This window comes from Phocoena phocoena, chromosome 19, assembly GCF_963924675.1.
Source record: "Phocoena phocoena chromosome 19, mPhoPho1.1, whole genome shotgun sequence".
Taxonomy (NCBI): domain Eukaryota; kingdom Metazoa; phylum Chordata; class Mammalia; order Artiodactyla; family Phocoenidae; genus Phocoena; species Phocoena phocoena.
The window spans coordinates 31,540,581-31,558,864 of NC_089237.1; the positions used below are offsets into that span (position 1 = coordinate 31,540,581).

General features: G+C 42.5%; 1 pseudogene; it reads left to right on the forward strand.

The window, feature by feature from the left end:
• The first annotated feature begins 12,056 nt into the window (after positions 1-12,056).
• Positions 12,057-14,726, forward strand: LOC136139094 (regulatory factor X-associated protein pseudogene; annotated as a pseudogene).
• The last annotated feature ends 3,558 nt before the right edge of the window (positions 14,727-18,284 follow it).

Genomic DNA, 18,284 nt, shown 5'->3' on the forward strand with positions numbered 1-18,284 from the left:
TAAGGCTGAATAATACTCCATGGTATGTATTACCACATAATACATACCATGGATGGACACTTAGGTTGTTTCCACATCTTGGCTATTGTAAATAATGCTGCAGTGACCGTGGTCACTGTGAAGTTCTAAACTGTTTTAGCTCTCAGCTGTTCAACTCTATATGGAAAGACTCTGACCCTGACTTGGTCCAATTTCACACTGGGTCTTTTTCCTCTTCTTGTGAAACCTTCAAGCTCTCCAGTTCAACTCGCATCACTGATATGATTGGTCTCCTCTTTGCTGTCCTCATGTTGGACACTGTGATGGTAACTTCATCACCTGTTAACTATTTTGTAAGCTACTTCCAAACCTGAACCGGTTGGGTCATTCACTCCCTAGTCCTTTAACTGTTCTGAAGGGATGACGTCACGAAAACTCTTTGCACTGGTGAAAGAACTAGCCTGCTGGAGATGTAGGTACTATTTGAGTCCAATTTTCTTTCTTTTTTTAAAAATTTTTTTTAAAAATTATTTTATTTTACTTTTTTTAAAAAAAAATTAATTTATTTATTTTTGGCTGTGTTGGGTCTTCGTTTCTGTGCGAGGGCTTTCTCTAGTTGCAGCAAGTGGGGGCCACTCTTCATCGCGGTGCGCGGGCCTCTCACTGTCGCAGCCTCTCTTGTTGCGGAGCACAGGCTGCAGACGCGCAGGCTCAGTAGTTGTGGCCCACGGGCCTAGTTGCTCCGCGGCATGTGGGATCTTCCCAGACCAGAGCTCGAACCCGTGTCCCTTGCATTGGCAGGCAGACTCTCAACCACTGCGCCATCAGGGAAGCCCTTGAGTCTAATTTTCAATTCTTTATTTATATCTAAAAGCAGCTGTTCCAAACTTTCTCCTTCAAACCGCATCCCCGCCCCCCCTTCATGTCAAATAGACAGCTCTTGCTGTTGACAAAGATGAGGAGGGTGGTTGGTCGTGCCCCTCTCCTTGCTCTCTTCCCTTCACAGCAGTGACTGTTCTGGTTTGGTTTTCTTCCCTGGTGACTGATCTCAGCGCTTGCTTGCAAGGCCAGCTGTATCAGCCTCGATCCAATCAGGAGAGAGAGAGACCACACGGTAATTCAACCAGAGAACTACTAACTATAGCAGGGGCTGGAGTCATATATGAGGGGCAGCCACAATCCCTAGGGCTGAGATAGAGCCCCCAAGGAAGAGTCTGCAATACCCTCACCCCCTGGGTTGTGATCAGACCTTGTTGGGAGGGTTGCTGGATATCTGCCATCTTTCAAATCCTGACACATTTAATTATGCAGTAATTTAAAATTACACTTATTAATACTGCCAAGCACCTCATCTCATCAGAAAAGTCTTTAAGTAGTGGGAAGCTATCAGCTCACTATAGCAGATAGGAGTTTTCCAAAATTCTAATTTTTGCTTGAAAGCTCAAATTTTTTCATCGGCAACTAACACTGTCAGTTGTTCTTGAAGTGAGAGGCTCACTCCATTCATTGTCAAGACAATGTCTGCCAATACCCATGTCAGAATGACCACTGATTTTCTGTCTGTACTTATTTCAAGTAACACTGGTGTTCCCTGAAAAATGGGGCAGTCCAGCTCACAATGGGACCAGTGGCACGAGTGGTTTTCCTTGAGACAACTGCTGTACTGCGGTACGCTGTGGAAACTGTGCCTTTAAGGGTCACGACTTAATAACAATTGTCTCTGCTCCATCAGGGACATTCTTAAGCGCAACTGGCTTTTTTCTTCTTTCCTACTGCGAGTGAGGCCAAGGACACCACTGACTAGGTGGGTGCTCAAGTGCAGCAGTTTGCTGCTTTTGCCCCGTCATTGCAAACATCAAGATGTGAAAAGACAAATGATGTCTTAGGAGTTTTGACCTCACAGACCCCCGCCAAAAGCACCTAGAGGACCTGCAGGGGTCCACAGACTACATCTGGAGAACTGCTGTCATAGTGGAAAGAAAACGGGTTTTGAAATCCGAGTTGGGTCCTCATCTGAGCTGGGTGACAAAGGGTGAGTGTCTTCATTTGTAGAATGAGACTAACCCACCCTTAGATTTATAATGAAGTGTTAAAGTAATGCTTGAAAATGTTACATTCAGAAAGTATTGGTCTACTCTTAAGACTTTAGTAAGACTCAAAAGAAGCTAATTAATCAACTCTGGCGAATTCCCTGGCGGTCCAGAGGTTAGAGCTCCTTGCTCTTACTGCCGAGGGCCTGGGTTCGATCCCTGGTCAGGGAACTTAAATCCCACAAGCCGTGTGGAGTGGCCAAATAATAATAATAATAATAATAAACTCCAACTCTGGGACTTCCTTGGCGGTCCAGTGGTTAAGACTCTGTGCTTGTTCTGCAGGGGGAACGGGTTCTCTCCCTGGTCAGGGAACCAAGATCCTCCATGCCACGCAGCGCGGCCCCAGAAAATAAATAAATAAAAATGAAGTAAACTCCAACTTAAACTTCAGAAAGGAAAGTCACTACTGAGTATTAGCATTGGATATTCTTTATGGTGGATTCATTTCACTTGATAGGACCTTAGGCAAGTCACATAATGGAAACATAAATGATAACTAATGTCTCATCAAGCGCTTACTATGTGCCAGGGCCTGTGCTAAGTGCTTTACATGCATTATTATCTCAGTCCTCACCACACTCCTATTGGCACATATTGTGAGGAGGAAAATCGAGGCAGATATAAAATGAGGAAATCATATTTCCTCATATATTATATTTTTATATTTCCAAATATAAAAATGAGGAAAATATATCAAGTTATATTTAGGTATCCTGTTTTAAGATGTTCATTCTAAACATCCACTGCCTAAATGAGAGTGGGGTTACAGTGAGCACCCAGCTCTTTAAACAGTCCAGGCACCCCCATGGGAATGGGTCAGCCAAGAGAATATCATCTTTTCCGTGTCCCAGTGGACTGAAGGGAGAAATAAAGCTCCGGTCCGAACTGTGAGTCTTTTTTTTTTTTTTTTTTTTTTTGCGGTATGTGGGCCTCTCACTGTTGTGGCCTCTCCCGTTGCGGAGCACAGGCTCCGGACGCGCAGGCTCAGCGGCCATGGCTCACGGGCCCAGCCGCTCCACGGCATGTGGGAATCTTCCCGGACCGGGGCACGAACCCGCGTCCCCTGCATCGGCAGGCGGACTCTCAACCACTGCGCCAGCAGGGAAGCCCTGAACTGTGAGTCTTCACTGGAATCTAAGCATACAATCTTCGGTCATTGTAGGGTCACAAAATGTTAAAGCCAGAAGCCACTTTTGGAATAATGAAGCCCAACCTCCATTTTACCCTGAAACGGCAGACTCAGCATAGGTGAAATAACAGAGATGCTTGTGGTTAGAACATGGGTGCTGGAGTCTGATGAACCAGGTACAGTTCTGCCTTATACTCTTCTTAGTAGTTTTTTCATAAGACAAGTTATCTAACCTCTCCGAGCCTCGATTTTCCTCCTCACAATATCTGCCAATAGGAGTGTGGTGAGGACTGAGATAATAACGCATGTAAAGCATTTAGCACAGGCCCTGGCACATAGTAAGCGCTTGATGAGACATTAGTTATCATTTATGTTTCCGTTATGTGACTTGCCTAAGGTCCTGCTCCAAATTTTTGGTAGCACTTGAACCCCCTTATTTTTCATTTATTTTCACCTGTTAGAAATAAGTTGTGTCATATTTCATATCATATTTGTCATGTTTAGATTTTCTCTAATTTCCTCTTGCAGGTAGGAGGAAGTCAGTCGTCTAATTCTCATCAGTGATGCTTTTAGAATAGGAGGCTTGGAGATTTCTGCACATCCACCCATTATCTCCAAACTGTTGTGTCTTATTCTAATGTTTGAGTGGGCTCTAGCCACTTAGAACACATGATCTCCACTTTCAAAGTGGTTATATTAAGAAAACAACTCAGGTGGTTTTTTGTTTTGTTTTGTTTTGTTCCAGTTAACAGAGAAGTCATTCGGAGATGAACCAGTGAGAGGTTATGGGAACATAAGTATGATGAAACCGCAGAAAAAATGCATTTGGGGTATAAGGGGATTGGCAGTTTGCTCTGCAGGACACACAGGCTGGTAAATTTGTTAACCTTGCAGTAATGCTACCCCACGTGTTAAGTGACTGGATTGGGGCAGGGTTTGGGGAGGGTTTTACTATATGAAATGTGGCTATAAGGTAATGTCCGAATTTTTTTCTTTTAAAAAACAAACCCATCATAACAGAGTCCAAAGGCATTGGTTGTGTTGGTTACACATCTCAGCCAGCAAGTTTCCACTGAACCAGGTCGGTTTCGCTGAGATACAGCCTCAGGGTCAATGGCACAGACCACTCTCTTGGCTCCTGGGTTTCAAACACTAAGGGAAAGGGTTCAGTAGGCTGAGTCAAGACCTTGCTGCTCCGTGGGTCCGTGCATCAGCAGCGGCCCCTTCCTGGGAGCTGATTAGGAATGCAGGGTCTCCGCCCACCCCAGACCTGCTGTGTCGGAAGTTGCATTAACCAAACCCCAACCAAACAGGGGACGCGTGCACAGGAAGATCTGCCAAGTACTGAGGCAGAGGAGGACACAGGCGGAACGCTGGCACTGCCCTGCCCATCAGACTACTCAAAGGGACTTCTGCTTGACTACACCTGCTCTCTGCTGTGAAGCCTTCTCTTGGGGGCTGACCTGGCAAACCTGAGATTCTCTTTCATTGCAGAGGAAAAAGGGAGTGATGCAGCTACTACAACTGGGGGCTAGCTCAGGGCTTTCAGAGGCTGAATGTTTTATTTGGGTCAGGACTGATACATTCAATGAGTGCTGTGAGCAGTGCTTTGTGACCTTTCTTACACAGGGGCTCACATAGAGAATTATATTGGTAGGGCATTCTGGGAGAAGAAAATGATGCTGTTAGTGGCCAGAGGTGACCACCCATGGGTTCTGGCTGGCCCAAAGCTGTGGGGATCCAAGTCTTGGCACACAGGGTGCCATGAGCCCTTTGGGCACCTCACACATTTGGACACTGTTTCATGACACAGCAGTTCATTCAGGAGCAGGAAGTGGACCCAGCATGGCCTGAGCAGCTCCGAGCAGCCCTACCACCATGCTGGCCCAGTCATCCTCATAGCCTAGGAGGGGCCCCAGACTAAGACCCACGACTGGAGGTGAGAAGATCGTGACAGGGAAGTGTGGAGAATAGAGGTGATGACGATAGCTCTGGGCCCGATGTTTTTCTAAGCACTTTACATGTGTTAATTCATTTACATGAGATAGGAACTGTTAGCATTTCCTTTCTACAGAAGAGCAAACTGAGGCACAGAGGTTAAGTCCCTTGCCTGTGATCACACAGCTAGCAGATGAGGGAGCCGGGGTCCAGATCTAGGTTGTCCGCTTCAGGGTCTGTCCTCTTAACCACTAAGCTCTACCACCTCCGCAGCAGTAGAAGATTCCAGGGAAGACATAGATGCAGTATTAAGTGAAAATGCAAATTGTAGCACATAATATATTTATAGAGTATATTTCTCATTTGCATTAGAAAAGAGGTTCCTGATACAGGATATGGATAAAAATATTCTGGAAGGACTTCTGTGAAACTTAATAGTGGTCACCTCTGCACAGAGGGACTGATGGACGGGGGCTTTTCACTGTTTTAATCCTTCCTCTCTGTAAATGTATTGCCACAAGCATGCCATACCTGTATAATTTTGTAGTAGGTTTTAAAGGGATATGGTATCAGTAGGAATGTTACTTAGGAAAACATCAGAAAGTAGAACTACTGGGCAACAGGAAGGACAGAAGTTGTAGGGTTGGGGTGCGCGTGGGGAGAGAAGATGCAGAAGCAGCTTGGTGATACAGGTCCTGATGGATTTCCAATATGGACTGAGAAATGTACAGCAAACCTTGACCATCATAGACGTTTCTGTCTTCCTGAGGCTCCACAGTTACCCCAGGCGACGGCGGAAAGAATAAGGGATCTGCAATTGTCCAAAAGCATAACCCTCTGTGGGGGCGGAGAGCCTGGGGGACACCAAGGAAATGTGACCCAGGGCCTCAATCACGGTGTCTCCGCGGACATCCAGACCCGGCAGTGGCCAGCTGCCAGCAGCTGATGGGGTGTGGCCAAACGTGCAGGGTCCCACCTCCCCATCACGTGGTTAAGTAACTGAGCAAGAAGAAACAAACAAACAAAATTCCACTGTTAGGAGCTGAGCAAAATGTTTGGAGCTAAATCTCTTAAGAATGAGCTCTTGCAAAATCATTAGGTAAAAAAAGCCAAGCACCATTGAGTTCCAGAATGTGTTTTTGGCCTCTTAATAGATAATTAGAATGAGCTGCTCTGTGTGCAACATGAATAAGGGTCTTGCTGCTTTTTTTTTTTTTAATTCTTTATGATAATAACCAGTGAAATATTTTTAGTTTTTTCTTTTTTCCCTTCCATATAAATCCAAATGTATGATGTGTCATGCATGGTCATATTAAGATTTTCAACAACAATATAGAAATAGAAGAAATATAGGAAACATGCTCCCCCTTCCCATTTTTTAAAACAAATGCTGTCTTATAAAACCCTTGGATTTCCAAACACTTATTGCATTAAAGCTGCCAGTCTGCCAACCCTCTTTGGATCTCTTTCTGGGCAACAATCTAGAGAAAGCTAGTCAAATAATTACAGTAATGACAGTGATAAAAATATGGCTAATCTTCTATTTTGAATTCCAGATTTAATTTTTGGAAACAGCCAAGTTTGGTGGACAAGGTGGAGGTACCATCTTTGTTTCCAAATGAGGTACAACTATAATATAATGTCCCTGATTTTACTGTGTGGGTTTGAAGGACAGCCACAAACACAGTTTTAAATACTTTGGTAACACTGGAGATCCAAGGACCTCAGATGAAAAACTCCAACTTTAGAGAATTTCTTTTGGCTCATTTAACTGAAGGAGTATACTAACGCTCTGATCATACCCTCAAGGTGGCTTTTCGCAGGTCGCACACCCTCAGAGGCCATGGCGATTTAAACTACTGAGGGCTCCCTGGCAGACAGGAGCTAAGAACAATAGATCAGCAGAGTTGGAGCCCTGCTTTCCACTCACAATACTGCATCTGAGCAATGATCTGGCTTCTAGGATGGAAGAGAATGGATGTGACGTTGCACTCCAGCTGACCTTTATCAGTTATTGAGTTCTTGCTGTTTTAAGTGCCTTACATACCTTCACTCATTTGATCCTCACAGAAACCCTAAGTCAAGTTGCCTCCCTTTTATGGCTAGCACATGGAGGCACCAAGAAGCCAAGTAATTTGTCCAGAAGACACACAGAATAAACGGCAGATTTGGGATTTGACACCAGCTATTCTGAGCTCCAGAGTTGGTGTTGGTGTCTCTGACCGCTGTGTTGTACCAGCAAGAATCTTAAGCCGCTTAAGTGTGTATTTCGGAATCTTATAATGTAGGTTGTTGGGTTTTTTTTGTTTGTTTGTTTTTGTTTGTTTTTAACAGATGTCTCATATAAAAGTCATAGGAACTTGGACAAGTCACTTAACAGCTCCGAAGAAACGGGGAGCTGAAGAAACAGGGAGAACGCAAAGTCAGAGTTGTGAGGGTTCCTAAAAAATTGATACAAAGCTCCTGGTACATAAGAGGCATACCTGGCCATTTCCTATAGAAGAAGGGTAAACTATAGAAAATACTGTTCACTTACTACTTCCTTTTCTTGGGCGGGGGGCACATTATGAGACCATTAGTATGATTCTAATTTAATGTAATAACAATTTGCTTAATGTCATGAACCATCATTCTTCTGTGGAAATAAAGTTGATAAAAATCAACATCTTCCCTATTTCTAACATTAACTCCTTTTTGTTCATATCATTCAACTCATTTTAAAAATTATATAATTTTCTTCTTAAAAACAATATACACATTGTAAAAATTTAGAAAATGCATAAATGATAAAGAAGAAAAATGCCCATAATACATTTACCCACAAATAACTAAACATTTTGATGTATAACCTCTTTCTACACACAAATAAATTTAAATGAAACAGGATCAAATTGTATATACTCTTCTGCAAGTTGCTTTGTTCACTTAAAAATATTATCATGGGGCTTCCCTGGTGGCGCAGTGGTTGAGAGTCCGCCTGCTGATGCAGGGGACACGGGTTCATGCCCCGGTCCGGGAAGATCCCACATGCCGTGGAGCGGCTGGGCCTGTGAGCCATGGCCGCTGAGCCTGTGCGTCCGGAGCCTGTGCTCCGCAGCGGGAGAGGCCACAACAGTGAGAGGCCCGCGTACCGCAAATAATAATAATAAAAAAAAGAATGTTATCATGATGTAAGCTATTATATATACAATGGATAAACAACGGGGTCCTACTATATAGCACAGGGAACTAATATTCAATAACCTGTGATAAACCATAATGGAAAAGAATATAAAAAAGGAATATATATATATATATATATATATATATATATAACTGAATCACTTTGCTGTATAGCAGAAATTACACAACAGTAATCAACCATACTTCAAGAAAACCAAAAAGGAGAAAAGAAAAAACATTAATATCTAGAAAAATAAAATCAATACAGGCAAATGGCTATTTAACCTACTCCCAAATGATGTTGCTATATAGTGGTTAAAAACTTCACCTAGAATATCACATCATGGCTAGAACAATAGCAACAAAAAAGAATATAAGTAAATATAACAGATGCAAAATGATGGTGTGTCTTTGGTCTTTCTCAAAAGAAAAAAAAAGAGAGATAGGGAAACAAAGAAAAAATATGTTTTCCCCAAATGTTTCATAATTTTTAATAAAACATTTTAGCAAACTGTTTTTCTTAAAATGGAATTAAAGCTAGAATAAAAATACAATCACCTCAAAAACTAAACAAAAAAAAAAGTTATCATGAAAGTATTCCCCCATGTCCTTAAATATTCGCCTGTAGCATCTTTGTGGAGGTTTGTATACTGTCACATCACATGGATGTATCAATTTACTTAAGCAGTCCTTTATTACTAAATGTTTAGGTAGTTTCCAGGTTGCTGTTATTATGAAAAAAAGCCACAATGAATATCATTGGGGATAAAATGCATAGAAATACAACTCATTTTTTTTTTTTTTTTTTTTTGTGGTATGCAGGCCTCTCACTGTTGTGGCCTCTCTCGTTGCGGAGCACAGGCTCCGGACGCACAGGCTCAGCGGCTATGGCTCACGGGCCCAGCCGCTCCGCGGCATGTGGGATCCTCCCAGACTGGGGCACGAACGCGTGTCCCCTGCATCGGCAGGCGGACTCCCAACCACTGCGCCACCAGGGCAGGGCCCACAACTCATTTTTAAAATTAGTCTAAAGCATACTACTTAGGATGATAAACTCCTGGGCTCTAAAATGCCCATCGTGTTTGTTTGTTTTTAAGCAATTATTTGATGTTTTGAATTCGTAGAACTACTGCTTCCTCTGTGAGTCCAGTTAAAAGAATGGGCTAATGTTCTAAGTATAAATGAACTCTGTCTAGCTTTAGATGGCTTCATAACCCATGTAAACAACACATTCTCCTGGAAATTCCCTAAGTGTGTTACATTTACTTTAGCTGGATTTCCCTCTAGCATTTGTTTAATCCAGCATCATTTTGGCTCCTAATCCATTTTTCAAAATAGACTTTCTTTCTAGAGCAGTTTTAGGGTCACAGCAAAAAACTGTACTGTGGGAGAGTTCCCATCTACCCCTGAGCCCCCACATGCAACATCAGAGACCACAGTGGTACATTTGTTACAACTGATGAACCTACATAGATACATCGTTATCACTCAAAGTCCATAGTTTATGCTAAGGTTCACTTTGGTGTTGTACAGTCTATGGGTTTTACTAAATGCATTTACTAAATGTATTACTAAATGACATGTACCCACCATTATGGTATCACACAGAATAGTTTCATAACCTTAAAAATCCTCTGGAAACCACTAATCCTTTGTAGAGTCTCCATATATTTTGCCTTATCCAAGAAGTCATATAATTGGAATCATACAGTATGTAGCCTTGGCTTCTTTCACTTAGTAATACACATTAACTTTCCTCCGTGTCATAACTTGATGGCTTATTTCTTTTTAGCTGAATAATATTCCATAGTCTGGATGTACCAAAGTTTATTTACCCATTCACCTACGGAAGGACACCTTGACTGCTTCCAAGTTGTGGCAATTATGCATAAAGCTGAAATAAATATCTGTGTGTAGGCTTTTGTGTGGATATAAATTTTCAACTCCTTTGGGTAAATGTCAATGAGCATGACCGCTGAATTGAATGGTAAGACTATGTTTAGCTCTGTAAGAAACTGCTAAACTGTTCCAAAGTAGCTGTACCATTTTTGTATTCCCAGCAACAATGAAGGAGAGTTCCTGTTGGGTGTTGTCAGGCTTCTAGATTTGGGCCATTCTAATCAATGCAGACTGGTATTTCTTTGCTTTAATTTGCATTTCCCTGGTGACATACCATGTGGAGCACCTTTTCATATGCTTATTTGACATTTGTATATCTTCTTTGGTAAAATGCTTGTTCAGGTCTTTTCCCATATTTTATTTGGGTTGTTTGTTTTCTTATTATTGAGTTTTAAGAGTTCTTTGTATACTTTGAGTAACAGTCTTTTGTCAGCCATGTGTTTTGCCAATATTTTCTCCCATTCTGTGGCTTGTCTCCTTATTCTCTTGATCTTAATCCATTTTTAGGATTAGAAGATAGAATGGGAAAAAATTGGAATAGGAGACAGGGTGGTGCTGGATTATCCAAATGGTGGGCTAGGCCTAAGCTTAGGGCCCCAGTAGAAAGGAGCATCAAAAACATGAGAAACAGGGACTTCCCTGGTGGTCCAGTGGGTAAGACTCCATGCTCCCAACCCAGGGGACACATAGTCATTGGTTGGGGAACTAGATCCCACATGCATGCCACAGCTAAGAGTTCACATGCCACAACTAAGAGTCCACCTGCCACAACTAAGAAACCCACATGCCGCAACTAAGAAACCCACATGCCGCAACTAAAAGATCCTGCATGCCGCAACGAAGATCCAATGTGCTGCAACTAAGACCTGGTGCAGCCAAAATAAATATTAAAAAAACAAAAACAAAAAACATGAGAAACAAAAGTTCTGAAAGAATCTGAATAGGGGACTTCCCTGGTGGTTCTGTGGTAAAGAATCCATCTTCCAATGCAGGAGACGTGGATTCGATCCCTGGTCGGGGAACTAAGATCCCACATGCTGCAGGGCAACTAAGCCCGTGCGCCACAACTACTGAGCTCACACTTTTCAACGAGAGAGCCTGTGTGTTGCAATTACAGAGCTCACGTGCCCTGGAGCCCGAGCACCGCAACTAGAGAGAGAAAACCCTCATGCCACAACTAGAGAGAAGCCTGTGGGACACAATGAAGAGCCTGTGCCACAAGAACGATTCCCACATGCCTCAACAAAGATCCTGCATGCTGCAACTAAGACCCTACGCAGCCAAAACAAGTAAATAAAATAAATAAAGAGAAATTAGAAATGAGAAGATAAATTTTTTTTTTTAAGTAAAAAAAGACATAATAATGTCCACCTCTGCCTATAACAGAGTAATTGGCACAAGATTCCCGCTCATTGAAAAACTATAGAACGGAACGAGATATGTGATGAACCTTTTTTCAAGCAAAAGATGGTTGGTGTAGGGGTATGATACTGGAGAGACGAGAAACATGTTAAGTAAGCCTCACAATCATCGCAGATTTCTTCTGTGGTGCGTGCAGGTGAATCCTAAGTGGAAGGATGGCTTGCTGTGAGCTGAGGGGGCAGGGAGTGGGTTACTGGGCTACTAAAGCAGCTGAAAATTGGGGGCAGGTTACTAAAGAAGAGGAAGTTGCACAGGAATTCACCATGGTCCCTGGGTGAGGGCTAGGCTACACAGGCACAGGGTGAGGTTCTGTGAGGCCTAGCAAAGATGATCTGTTGTGGGCTGAGAGCTTAATGGTGATACTAGAGGTTGTGCTGTTCTGAGCTGTTTTGAGAGGTATTAGTGTCTGGCCAAGCCAGAGTGCAGAGACTTCTATGAGCACTTCGGACTTTCAGGTGAGACTCCAGAAAAGACATAATTTAGGAGTCAGGAATATGTCTTAGTTTAGGGGCTGAGCCCTAAGATTAAAGTCCAAACTGAGGGACTTCCCTGGTGGTGCAGTGGTTAAAAATCCACCTGCCAATGCAGAGGACAGAGGTTCGAGCCCTGGTCAGGGAAGATCCCACATGCCGTGGAGCAACTAAGCCCATGTGCCACAACTAGCGAGCCCACAAGCCACAACTACTGAGCCCACGTGACACAACTACTGAAGACCGCACACCACAACAAAGAGTAGCCCTCACTCTACCCAACTGGAGAAAGCCTGCATGCAGCAACGAAGACCCAATGCAGCCAAAAATAAATTAAAAAATAAAAAATAAAAAAATAAATATATTTTTTTTAAAGAAAGGTCCAAACTGAAATAGACCGACTCTAATAAAGAATAAAACCTAGGCTAAAATGGCCAAAAGGATATGCCTGTAATTTAACTACCTACCAGAACAAAAATCAATACCCTTTAAAGGAAGACAATGTAATCCAGACTTCTTAAAATATATCACCCACAATGGGGACTTCCCTGGTGGCGCAGTGGTTAAGAATCCGCCTGCCAATGCAGGGGACATGGGTTCAAGCCCTGGTCCGGGAAGACCCCACATGTCGGGAAGCAACTAAGCCTGTGCATCACAACTACTGAGCCTGTGTGCCACAACTAGTGAAGCCTCTGCACCTAGAGCCGGTGCTCCACAACAAGAGAAGCCACCGCAATGAGAAGGCCGCACACTGCAACGAAGAGTAGTCCCAGCTCGCCACAACTAGAGAAAGCCCGTGCACAGCAACGAAGACCCAACACAGCCAAAAATAAATAAATAAATTTATTAAAAAATAAAGTAAATGTAATAATATAATACTGTTAAAAGATAAACTGAGGCACATTAAACTTTTGAAGAGTTCATTGGAGCAAACATTGATTTGAATCAGGCAGTGCCAAACTGAAACTGGTTAGAGGGCACTCTACTGTCAGGAGCCAAGGGAAAAGGCTTTTACGGAGCAGTCGCAGGAGCAAAGCATGGAAATTATTTAACTGGCTCTAGCTTGAGCAGTTGCATTATCTGGGAAAGTCTAGTTGGCTGTTTGTGATTGGCTGTTCTCAAGTTTTGATTTTTTACCCTTGAGGCATTTATAGAAATTGACTCTGGCTTAGGTTTTGGCTTGCTTACTTTGGGGGCCAAAGCGTTAGAGCCACCCTAGTCTAATGACTTCCTTGTTAATGACTTTCACGATAGTGTGGGGTTTATTATGTATGTCTATGTAAAATACATGACAACAATAGCAAAAGAGGTGGTAAATAAAATTTTAATGTAATAAGTTTCTCATATTTTACATATTCATTCATTTAATATATTCATTCTAAATGGACTGTGATGAGTTAAGGATGCAAATTATAATCCCTAGAACCACCACCAGAAATGTAATTGAAAGACGGGATAGTTAGGGAGTTTGGGATTGACATGTACACAATGTTATATTTAAAATGGATAACCGACAAGAACCTACTGTATAGCACAGGGAACTCTGCTCAATATTATGTAACAACCTAAATGGGAAAATAATTTGTAAAAGAATAGATACATGTATATGTATAACTGAATCACTTTGCTGTACACCTGAAACTAACACAACATTGTTAATCAACTATATTCCAGCCCCTTTTCCTCTCGCGGGTCCCGGGTCTTGGTTTGCTAAGTGCACTTGGGCCCGGCAGGTGCTGAAAGGTTGGGGTCGTGGACCCTCGCCAGGTCTCAGCAGCACGGAGGTGCAGGCTGTCGCCGAGGGCGCGGGGCCGGCGCCGCTAGCGGGGCGCTCCGCCCCGGGGCCCCCGCCCCTGACCCCGGCCAGGCCCTGGCTCCAGCCCCCGTCCCGGCTGCGGCCTCACAGTTTACCCTGCTGGTGATGCGCCCCTGTGGAGAGCAGGACGAGGCTGCGGCCGAAATGCGTCCTGCGGCAGGGTCCGGCCCTGGGTGGGCAGCGCCAGGGCTGGCAAGCCCGTTCGGTACCTGTGCGAAGTGGCGGGGGATGGCGAGGAGGAGGCGAGGGAAGATGAGACAGACCTGCTGGACACTTCGGACCCCGGGGGGAGGCGAGAGCACGGCTAGTCTGGAGGATCTGGAGGACGAAGAGACCCACTCTGGGGGAGAGGGCGGCAGCGCGGGAACCCGGAGCCGGGGCAGCGGCGCGGGCAGCGGCGGGGGCCTCATGAGCAAGACCTGCACCTACGAGGGCTGCAGCGAGACCACGAGCCAGGTGGCCAAACAGCGCAAGCCGTGGATGTGCAAGAAACACCGCAACAAGATGTACAAGGATAAGCACAAGAAGAAGAAAAAGTGACCAAGCCCTGAACTGCAGTGCGGCCGCCCAGGCTGGCAGCGCGGGAAACGTCAAACTTGAGCAAAGTGCAGATAGTATACTCTCTACATTTAAACAGAGAACAGGATCTTTGGGGGATCAACCTGCAAGACCTACTCTTTCAGAACAAGTGTTAAATCAAAAAAGACTTCTTACTAAGAAGTCCAGAAGTGGTGCAGTTTTCACAGAAACAGCAACAACTATTATATTAGCAAGTTTTGGAGCAAAGACAGCAGCAGTTTCCAGGAACATCAGTGTGAGGGAATTTATCAAGAAGATCTACACGTTTTTTTATCTTATTGTAGTGGGTGGACGTATTTTTATACTAAAGATAAATGGGGTAAGATTTGCCAGTAGAAGGTAAACAGTCATTTTCCTGTGACTGTATGTGTGCGTTTGGGGACAATAAGTTTTGCACATGTGCATCTAATCCTTTCAGATCACTGTGGATGTGAAGAAATCAGCTTGTCTTTCCAAAGTAATATTTAATTACAATGTTTTTTTAAACAACGTGTTCCTCTTCAGTCATTGTTACGGAAGGTAATGAAGCAGTTGCTTTCTGTGGGAGTCAGGAAGTTAATAGATTTTAATCTTGGATCTCAGTGATTCTCATTAAGGGGCAGTAGGAAACATATGGGTATGTTTTTGCTTCTCACAGCGACCTTGAAAACTGCTGGTTTTTAGTGAATAGGACAGGAATGCTAAGTGTCTGGAATGGTCCCCCACAACTAAGAATTACGATACACGCAATGCCAATAATCCTGTTTAGAAACACTGAGAGCTATTTGTGATGATAAAATGTAGTTGGGCACCTAGAATTGGGTTCTTGTAATAACCTTTTCTTTGCAGTCAAGACTGGAGCTGTCAAAGAGGTAAGCATATTTTCTGTGTATAAGGAAAGTGATCACTGTTAAATAGCTGTGAGATTAGGCTGTGCATCTCCTTTCAGAGATATGCTGGTAAAACCCGAGAGGCATTAACCAAGTACCCTGGAATAAATGCATCTCCTAAAGTTGGCTTCTCTACTTCTTGTTCCCTATTAGTGTTGATCTTATTTAAAACAGACAGTCCTGTGTGCAGAATTTGTGAACAGTACAAATGTATCTCATCCCACCAATGTCAGGACAAAATTACTTTTTTATACTCATTTCTTTTTCAAAAAGAGATCCTGAGTATAACACTCCAGCATTTTCTCAGTGTTTTTCAAAATTGAGCTATTTTAAGATTGTGTTATTCCTAAGTATTGTTCAAAGAGTGATGGGTAATCTGGATAGATACTTTTTTCTTGTATTTTCTCCCAGGAAAACTTTTAAAAGGCAAAGCTTACCAATAAGAGTATCAAATCAAATGTCAAGAAAGTATTTCTAGTGTTAGGACAATAAATGCATGTGTCTCAAGTTAAACTTGTGCAAAAATTTGTTAGTTTCTTGGGTTTTAAACTCTGAAACATATATCAAGTTAAACTTGGTCATGGCTGTTCTAAGATGTACTTAAGGAGAGAAGGAATCTTTTTGTTCATTTTATTTATTTATTTTTGACTGCGTTGGGTCTTCGTTGCTGCGCGCAGGCTTTTTTATTTGTGGCGAGCGGGGGCTACTCTTTGTTGCGGTGCATGGTCTTCTCATTGTGGTGGCTTCTCCTGTTGCAGAGCATGGGCTCTAGGTGCATGGGCTTCAGTAGTTGTGACTCACGGGCTCTAGAGCACAGGCTCAGTAGCTGTGGCACACGGGCTTAGTTGCTTCACGGCATGTGGGATCTTCCCAGACCAGGGCTCGAACCCGTGTCCCTTGCATTGGCAGGCAGATTCTTAACCACTGTGCCACCAGGGAAGCCCTCTTTTTGTTCATTTTTGATATATGTTTTATACCTGCATATCTGTGCACAAACGCTTTTACCAGAATTATTCATTAAAGTCCAGTTATTGACCTTTGGAAAAAAAAACTATATTCCAATATAAAATAAAAAGTTAAAAAAAGAAAGAAATAGAAGTATAGGCAAAAGGCCAATAAGAGGAAATGAAAATGAAATGTATAGCATATTGGATTAGTCCAAAAGAAGACTGGAAAAGAGGAGCATAGGGAAAAAAAACACAAAGAGACAACCAAAAAACAAGTAGCATTTTGGTGGACTTAAAATCAATAAGTATGTTAAGTACAAATGGACTAAACACACTAATTAAAAGGCTGAGCTTGTCAGACTGCATAAAAAGCAAGACCCAAATATGTTCAGTCTACAAGAGACACACTTTAAACATAAAGACACAGAGAAATAGAAATTAACACGTTAGGGCTCCCCTGGTGGCACAGTGGTTGAGAGTCCGCCTGCTGATGCAGGGGACACGGGTTCGTGCCCCGGTCCAGGAAGATCCCACATGCTGCGAAGAGGCTGGGCCCGTGAGCCATGGCCGCTGAGCCTGCGCGTCCGGAGCCTGTGCTCCACAACGGGAGAGGCCACAGCAGTGAGAGGCCCGCGTACCGCAAACAAACAAACAAAAAAAAAGAAATTAACACATTAGAAAGCTATACCATGCAAGTAGTAAGATAAGAAAACTACTGTAACTATGATGCTATTGGACAAAGTAGATTTTAAGAGAAAGATTATTATGAGAGATAAAGGGGGACTTTCAAGTGGTTAAATAATAAAAAATACATAAAATCCTTAACGTGTACGTACTTGTATTAGTTTCCTAGCGTTGCCATAACAAAGTACCACAGACTAGGAGACGTAAAACAAAAACTTATTCTCTCACAGTTCTAGAGGCTGGAAGTCTGAAATCAAGGTATCGGAGGGCCACGCTTCCTCTGGAATCTGTAGGAAAGGCTCCTTTCTTGCTTCTTCCTAGCTTATGAGGATTTTCTGGCAATCTTTGGTGTCCCTTGGCTTGCAGCTACAGCAGTTCAATCTCTGCCTTCAGTGTCATCTGAATTTGTCTTCACATGGCATTTTCCTATATCATGTTGAATTAGGGCCCACCGTAATGACCCCATCTTAATTGATTATACCTCCAAAACTGTATGTCTAAATCAGGAGTTTGGACTCCAACATATATTTTGCTTACGTTGGCTGCCAAAGCATTAGAGCCACCCTATTTTGGGAGGATATAATTCAATGCATAATAGTACCTAATAATAAAGCTTCACAATACATGGGGGAAAAAAGGGACAAATACAAAGTGAGAAATAGACAAGTTCATTATCATATTGAAATTAACATCCTGCCAGTCTCAACATATTCAAAAGACAAACATCTGAGATAGTAGAGCTGACTAAAATGGAATTATATTAGAAATTAATAACAGTAAGATACACTGGAAAGCACTAGATAGTGGGAAACGAAGCCATATCTTTATAGGTAATTACAAAGAAATTACAAAGGAGAAATTATAAAGGAAATTAGAAAATATTTTGAATGAAATTGATAATGAAAACACTTATCAAAACTTGTGGAATATAACTAAAACAGTGCTTAGAGGGAGATTTATATTTTTAAACACCTATGTTAGACAAGAAGAAGGCTTAACAATAATGATCTGATGTTCCAGCTTAATAAACTTGAAAAAGAAGAGCAAATTAAACCAAAAGTAAATAGAAGGAAATAATAGATATGAGAAGAAATCAATGAAAAAAAGAGCAGACAGAGAAAATTAAAGCCAAAAGCTGGTTCTTTGAAAAAATTAATAAAATAAATAATCTATTAGATGGATTAATCAAGAAAAAAGAAAGAAAACACAGGTTACTTAAATCAGGAATGAAAGAGGAGTTACTACTACAGTGTCTACTGACATTAAAAGAGTAATATGGCAGAATAAGGACCCCTGA